Here is a 207-nt window from a genome sequence, read left to right as displayed (position 1 = left end):
ATAAATATGTTGTGTAAATTTTGCTGCTTATCTTTATTCGTTTTTATTAAAAAAAGAGAAAAATCACAAGGTGACAAAACCCCCACAAGGTCCATTTACGGCTTCCGACTGCATCACGTTTCTCCAGCACATGGAGTGAATTGGAAATGTGATCGTGGAATAATAGATTTTCAAATGTCCTCCATCTGCTGAGGATGATTGAGTAAC

This window comes from Scophthalmus maximus, chromosome 6, assembly GCF_022379125.1.
Source record: "Scophthalmus maximus strain ysfricsl-2021 chromosome 6, ASM2237912v1, whole genome shotgun sequence".
In the NCBI taxonomy this organism is placed as follows: Eukaryota; Metazoa; Chordata; class Actinopteri; order Pleuronectiformes; family Scophthalmidae; genus Scophthalmus; species Scophthalmus maximus.
The sequence above is the reverse complement of the archived record's forward strand: the minus strand, read 5'-3'. Positions refer to the sequence as shown.